The following is a 6,935-nucleotide window of genomic DNA, read 5'->3' as shown; positions in this document are numbered from 1 at the left end:
GTCATTCTTTCTCATTTATGGCCGAATTGAACTGCTTCATATCAGTCATCTTCCAATCATTCTATAAGGCAAAAAGGGAAAAGGAAAAAACACAAATACTAAAGCATAATTAGATATTGTGAGAGCAATATATAGATCAATTTTAAAATATGAAAATATTTTTTCTTAAAATACATAAATTTTATGCATCTTTTAACAATTGATGACATGATTTTTTAAAACAACTTTCTTTGTGATATACAACCATAGAAAGCAATAAGAAAAATTATATGTTTGTTGACATCATGATCATGCATGTCTTTGTGAAGATAAAAATAGAGTTTGACTTAAAACAATAATCAAACCTCTCTCTAATCGTCTACCTCTTCTTTAATAATTTTGTGCGACTTCCATAAGGATATGGCCTAGATGGCCCTATGTTTCCATACTTTTTTCATTGCTATAGTCTTCTCCCGCTCTCTCCTCTTTCTTTCTATACCTATTTTTGTTGATGGTATCTTCTCTCCTCTTCAACTTTGAACAGATACCAATAGAAAAAAATGAGATTGTAAAGCATACAATAAGTTTTGTTAAACAATAGAAGTACAAAAGAGACAATTAACATTAAGATACAATGACATCAATCAACAAAACTGAAAATAACTATAGCAACAATTAAACTAATTAGAAGAGTAGAAAATACTTTTTGCCTGTGAGTTTTCCTTCAATGTTATAGCATAAACTCGTCGGTGTGAGGCCCCTGGTGCGTGACAAACCTTTTATTCTTTTATTCGTAATAGGAAAACATTATAAATGAAGCAATATATGTAACAAAGACTCGACCAAACATGAAATGTGATTATTGCATGTAATAAAAATTGAAGCAAAGAATGAGTATATTTTACCAGCATTCTCAAGTTTCAAATAATAATAAAATATCCCAAATAGCGAGTATATACATGGTTGAAGCCATTTGAACACTTTTGTAGAAAGAGAAAAATGGGAACCAATATTAATGAACAACACAAATGATAAACGCTATAACAAAGAAAAAATAACAATAAGAACTAAAGAGAGAGGGAAGAGTCAGAGAAAGAGTCTTGAAATTGAAGCACCATCACCGGAGGTCTTCCATTTGTTGCTTTCGCGTAGGGTATGGGAAAGATGGAACAACAAATCTTGGTGGATTAAATCATTTGTGTCTTGAAACAAAACTGCATACATATGAGAGTTGGCTCATGAAGGATTATGGACAAATATTTTATTTTATTTATGTGTTAACATAATTTTACTTGCACAACAAATGTATACCATCGTCTCGTCCTCTTGCTGTACTTGTACTTGATAGTAGTTGAGCTCATCACAAATTCACACTTGTTTTGTTACTTAATGGTTATAAAATAACCAGCAAACTCAGCAACATATAAGACCACAAACATGCTCCAAATTCAATCGAAATCTCTAACACGGTGGAAAGTGAGAACACTTATATCACTGTAGTTAGATCACTACCAGTGTCTACCACTAGACACATACACAAACCTCTAATGTCCGTCCACACTGGTGTTGCTTTGCGTCGATGACGTTAATTCGGGAGGGAGAGGTGTGTGTATGATTTAATTAACAATAAAAATTGGTCATACAATATGTTCTATTTTCACACAAAATACTATCATGAAAGGTTAAAATAATAGTCGGTAGTAGTAGTAATAATAATAAATTAGTTAAAAATTATAAACTTGTATGATTAAGAGTTTGTTATGTGACCTACTAGGTTCACTGAAGGGACAAACACAACCCATCGTTATACTTAAGAGATACTAAATAATGATTATAATTTTATGATGGCTTTTACAACTTCTTAAAAAACTATTTAATTATTTTTAAGAGAGCAAGAACTTTACACAGCATAAATATATCAAACCATATTTTACTTTTCACATTCAAAGAGGAAAAAAAAAATGGCTAAAATTATCAAGTTTGTGTATGATATAATACTATTTTTTTTCATATTTATTCTTGCGACGGAAGGACTTAATTGTAAGGCATTTTTTTTTTCTCTTTATCAAATTTTTCTTATTTGCACGAGTTGTTAGTTGGTCCAGTTGTGATTGACACTAGACTTGGTAGTGTGGACCATGGTTCGATCCCTCGCAACTGCGATCAGGAAAGGGCTAGAACCACTTGATGCTAGAACTGATTTCCAAAACAGATTAGATGGTCCAGTGGGCCGGATACTAGTGGTGAAAACAAATAAAATAAAAAATCTTATTTTCTTTGTAGTCTGTACACGGTCTTTTATCAGATTTTAGAAACATTATTTCCGTATCTTTTTTCATTACAGTACCTATGGTATGTGACATAGATGCCGATTGTCCGAAGTCTGAAGACTACTATTATGAGTTAATGTGCATTCTTCACAAATGTATATTTGTTTTCAAACTAGACCCAGAGCCCGGTTTGGGAAGGATAATACACTAGCGTTTATAAGCTAAAAGCTCGGTTTGGTAAGAGTCTTTTCATTATGAGCTTATAATTTATTGTACTAGTTTATAGCTTATTTTTCAAACGTTATTTGTAACATCATATTTTTACTATTATTTATTTAATTAGTTTTATGGCGCGTAATTAGTTTCGTAAGTAAGTATTTATGAGTTTTGGGTAATTTTAGTTAGTTAAGATAATTATAAAGTAGTAGAGTTAAATAACAGAATTTAGTGTGTTAGGCAGAATTATGTTATTAGGCTAGAATGAGTAACTGAGTAACTAGTTTAAATGGTGAAATGAGTAAAGAGGGGGTGTTGGAAGAAATTACTAAAACCTAGGTATATAAGGTTGAGTTAGAGAGAGAAGCTGTCATATTTGATTTTTTGAGTGGAGAATTTTTCTATTTTGAGAACTTGAACCCTGAACCCCCAACTCCTTAACACTTAGCTTAACTAGTTTAACAAAAAATAAACACAAAAGTCAATAATAATATTTAATATTTTAAAAATCGGACCGGTCCACCAATTTAATGGATAATCGGTTTGGACAATTTCAAAAAATTGGAGAGAGTACATTGTTGAAATTTAAATAATATTTAATACGACAAAAGTGTTGAAAAGTCAAATAATTTTATAGCTTAAAGTCTTAATGTGATTTTGTCGCACAATGAACACAATATATATATCCACGTATAAATTACTAAAATAATATATTCTATAACAAAAATAGTTTCGTATAAATTATAAAAAAAAATTATATTATAGGTAGCATATGAAGTATATAAAAAAATTAATATATGATATAGGTCCCCATATAAATTACAAAAGAATCTCTCATATTATTATATGAATGATAATCAATATCCTCTTTTTATCCTTTTTCACGTATTTTGGCTCTGCAAGGGTTCAAACCCTAGCAACAAAGCTGCCGCCACCTTTCCTTCATCTTCCTCAATAACCGCCGCCGCCGTTCATCTTGCCACACCATCGTTCACCGCCTCCTTTCACTCCAAACGATTCAATCGCGATATAGCCTCGGTCTCACGGTAGCGCGATCGGTTCTCTTGGATTCGCGATGCCACCATCCTTACACCCCTTATGGGGTTGTTTTCGGAAGACGTCGGCGGTTCCGATTTGTGTTGCTCTGGACCATACACGGTCACAGAAAGGAATTCACCAATTTATCGCAAGACAGTGATGGTGATCTTGATCAGAACGACAATTTTGAATAATTTCATAATTCAGAACATTAATTCCAAGTGTTGAATCACGTTTATGGTTTGTGTACTGACATATGCCATTGGACAGACAAGCGGTGAGTATGAGAACAAGTTTGATTGGTTTTGCAATTGATATTATCTGAAGCTTTGTTTGGTGTTCCACCCTTGTAATTAAATTTAAATTCACTTTGGTTAGTTCATCTTTGTGTGTTGTTTTGTTGGAAACCACTCACGATCTGCATTCATGGCTTCCCAACGTCATTAAAAATGTTATCTCAACATAATTCTCAATGTAATTTCGTCAACTTAATATCCCAACCCACGCACAACAATGGCGGTACAAGTACAACTGTGTGGATGAAAAGAAAGTTTCCGCTTGAGCGGAGCATTAAGTTTCACATTGCTTAAAAAATAGGAGGTTGAACACTTTATAAGTGAGAAGACCATAAACCTAATACCTTAAGATTTTGGGGTTAAAGTGTGGTATCCAACTCATTTGTGAGATTGTTCTTAAACCCGATGTGGATGATCTCCGGCTGCCCCTCGTGACCTAACAGTTTGTTGTTATTTTGAGTATTAAGAGTTAAGTTTGAATGTGAATTAAACATTATGTCGATTTATGTGAGTTTTGGGGATTTTGGGTTACTATGATATTGGGTTAGCGGACCTAGGGGTGGGCTGAGGTGGGCCACGGCCCACCCCACCCCAAAAATATAATTTTTTTTTATATGTTGAGTATTAATTTAAATGTATTATTAATGATTTTAATTTTTAAGTCATTCAGTATATGATACACCTAAAAATGTGCTATTTATTTAGTTAAATTATTATTATATTTTATATGTTTTTATTTCGATTTCGAAGTTTTACTATATAAATAGTTACTTATTTCTCGTATTTTAAATAAGGCTAAATTAGTTAAATGGTCCCTTAAAGACATTTTAGGTTTCATAATGGTCCCTTAAAGAAAAAAAAAGTCTGAATTGTTCCCTTAAAGACATATCTGTTAATCACAATGGTCCCTTCTGTTAGTTTTTAACACAAAATGTATTAGGTGGACTAACATTACACTTGGTGCACCATAGATCTCAATAAATCTCTTAATTTAAACCGTTTGATCTTATTGAAAAACAATAGCCATTGAATTTTGAATGTTCACCATATCTATTGGTGCACCATTACCAAATAATTTTTCTCTCTATTTCTTCATCTTCTTCATTTACCTTGTTCTTCATCTTCCTCATCATGTTCATAAATTCATCAAACAAATCAAGATTTGCAACTTCAACATTTTCAAATTTGCAACAAATTAAAGGTAATGGTATACAAACCAAAACAAAATACTTTTTATTAAAATTTAACATTGGATGTTCATCATTTCTTCGAATTTCTGGGTTTTTCTTGCCAAAATAAAATTATGGGTTTAAACCAAAATGAAAAAATCTACCCAACAAGGCAACAATAATAACAACAACCTCAATTGAAAAGAATAAGAAAGGAACAAGGATTTTGTGTGCCTTGATTCTCTCCTGATTTCAATTGAAGAGGAAGAAGGAACAAGGATTTGGGAATTAGGGGAGATAACATAGTAATTAGGTGTGGGAAACAACAACAACAACAAATCAACATAAAAAGAAGATGAAGAAAATGGTGAAGATGAGATCTGGAAGAAAAAAAAACCTTTCCTTTGTTTTTTTTTTTTTTTTGGAAAATAACTTGCCACATCATCGCAACTTAACGTTTTTAGTGAAAATTAAACGGAAGGGACCATTATGATCAACGAATATATCTTTAAGGGACCAATTTGAACCTTTTTTTCTTTAAGGGACCATTGTGAAACCTAAAATTTCTTTAAGGGACCTTTTAACTAATTTAGCCTTTAAATAAACAGGAAAAAAGTGTACGAGTTGAAGAAAGGAGCGAAAATGAACTGAAAAGGAGTAGAAATGGACAAAAAAGGCCACACACGTGCAGCATAGGGCCACACATGTGCGGCCCGTCAAAATCACGCAGCAGCCCACCAGCCAACAACAATGGCGCACGCCAAGTTGGGCCTAGTGGCGGTCGCCAGCCAATCTCAGCCGTCCAATTTGATTCAAATTGTGTGGCGTTCGCCACACCTGCAATTAGTCCCACATCGTTTATTTGCAATGTTTTGTCTCCTAGCTACTAGTATAAATATGTGTCCTTTCTTACACTTTAAAGGACACACCAATTTATAACAGTTGATGAAGAGAATTGAGACTTAGATTTATTCTAAGTTTCTTCTCTTAGTTTAAATTTTTATTCGCTGCTGTTGCGCTGTTGGTGTCCGTACTCAAGATTTCTTTTATTAATTCAGGTTCTTTATTTTATTTTATTTTCTTTATTTTTATTTTATTTATTTTATTTTTCTGTTTTTATTTTATGTCTTTATTTTTATTTATTTATTTTATGTCTTTATTTTTAGTTATGTCTAGCTAAATTTAACATTGCTAGGATGTGTAGTTAGTAGCTAATAGGGGTTTGGTAGTTGATTCGTTCAAGTAGTTTTCAACCACCAGTTTTAAATAATACGTTTTCAAACAATTTGTCACGAGAGTGAGGATTGTTTTAAAGACAATAAACCAACATTGACGAGAGTTGAGGTTTAGGGCCGGATAGTTAAAACTGAGCGTTAGTTCTAAAGTCCGCGAGAGCTATTTAGGATTGATGAGTTTTATATTAATTTTCAAAGGTACTTTTATAGGTAAGTGAGCGAATGAGAGCTGAGCATTTATTTTATCTAAGTATAACGCTAGTCAAGATTTACGAGCTGAGATTAGTGTTTTTAAATCAAATATAATTCTTGAAAACTGGCGACTGTTTTGTTTTCTTAAGCAGTTTTTAATTTAACGTTGATTATGATTTGTCACGAGAGTGAGAATTAATTAAAGTAAAAATCAATAGAGCGAAAGCGTGAGATTTCTACTAGATAGTAAAAAGTAAAAACTGAACATTAACCCTAATTCGCAACGAGATTTGGGATTAGAGTTAATTAAAATTATATTGCTTTTCAAAAAATATTTCATTAGCGGATGTGAGAATGAGAGTTAAGCATCACCTTTATATTATATAATGCTAGTCAAGATTTGCGAGAGCTGAGATTAGTATTTTTAAATCAATATACTTTCGAAAATTTAACAGTTTGTCTAGCACGAATTAAATATTGAACCCTCTGAAGCAACTAATAGCACGTCCTAGCAGTATTTTATTCATATATTAAAAACCT

General features: G+C 32.2%; 1 long non-coding RNA gene across 1 annotated transcript; it reads left to right on the top strand.

Annotated features, from left to right (window-relative positions):
* Positions 1-1,895: 1,895 nt before the first annotated feature.
* LOC123919486 lies at positions 1,896-6,039 on the top strand. Its single transcript, XR_006813221.1, has 3 exons — positions 1,896-2,019; positions 2,324-2,486; positions 5,577-6,039. It is a non-coding gene; the product is annotated as an uncharacterized LOC123919486 (long non-coding RNA).
* The last annotated feature ends 896 nt before the right edge of the window (positions 6,040-6,935 follow it).

The sequence above is a fragment of the Trifolium pratense genome, linkage group LG4 (genome assembly GCF_020283565.1).
Source record: "Trifolium pratense cultivar HEN17-A07 linkage group LG4, ARS_RC_1.1, whole genome shotgun sequence".
Taxonomy (NCBI): Eukaryota; Viridiplantae; Streptophyta; class Magnoliopsida; order Fabales; family Fabaceae; genus Trifolium; species Trifolium pratense.
Note: the sequence above shows the minus strand (reverse complement) of the source record. Positions and strands in the feature narration are given on the sequence as shown.